The sequence below is a fragment of the Scyliorhinus canicula genome, chromosome 15 (assembly GCF_902713615.1).
Source record: "Scyliorhinus canicula chromosome 15, sScyCan1.1, whole genome shotgun sequence".
Classification (NCBI taxonomy): domain Eukaryota; kingdom Metazoa; phylum Chordata; class Chondrichthyes; order Carcharhiniformes; family Scyliorhinidae; genus Scyliorhinus; species Scyliorhinus canicula.
The window spans coordinates 21,211,625-21,212,509 of NC_052160.1; positions in this window are offsets into that span (position 1 = coordinate 21,211,625).

Genomic DNA, 885 nt, shown 5'->3' on the forward strand with positions numbered 1-885 from the left:
TTCATCTGAGCAAGGGGCATTTTTGATATCATTGGGTAGGTGGTGGAAATTGTATGTGGTAACATTATATTGCAATGACTTAATAAGTCACAAATATTTCTCTTTAAAGTAGATAATTATTCTAAGATTAATTCCTGGGTAATCATATCACCTTTTTAGACAGTCCCTTGGGATTGAGGATGACTTGCTGATACTCCAGGGCAGAGCTGATACTCCAGGGTAGAGCTGATACTCCAGGGCAGAGCTGATACTCCAGGGCAGAGCTGATACTCCAGGGCAGAGCTGATACTCCAGGGCAGAGCTGATACTCCCGGGCAGAGCTGATACTCCCGGGCAGAGCTGATACTCCAGGGTAGAGCTGATACTCCAGGGTAGAGCTGATACTCCCGGGCAGAGCTGATACTCCAGGGCAGAGCTGCTTCTCCAGGGCAGAGCTGATACTCCAGGGCAGAGCTGATACTCCCGGGCAGAGCTGATACTCCAGGGCAGAGCTGATACTCCAGGGCAGAGCTGATACTCCCGGGCAGAGCTGATACTCCAGGGCAGAGCTGCTTCTCCAGGGCAGAGCTGATACTCCAGGGCAGAGCTGATACTCCCGGGCAGAGCTGATACTCCAGGGCAGAGCTGATACTCCCGGGCAGAGCTGATACTCCAGGGTAGAGCTGATACTCCAGGGCAGAGCTGCTTCTCCAGGGCAGAGCTGCTTCTCCAGGGTAGAGCTGATACTCCAGGGTAGAGCTGATACTCCAGGGCAGAGCTGCTTCTCCCGGGCAGAGTTGCTTCTCCAGGGTAGAGCTGATACTCCAGGGTAGAGCTGATACTCCAGGGCAGAGTTGCTTCTCCAGGGCAGAGTTGCTTCTCCAGGGCAGAGCTGATACTCCAGGG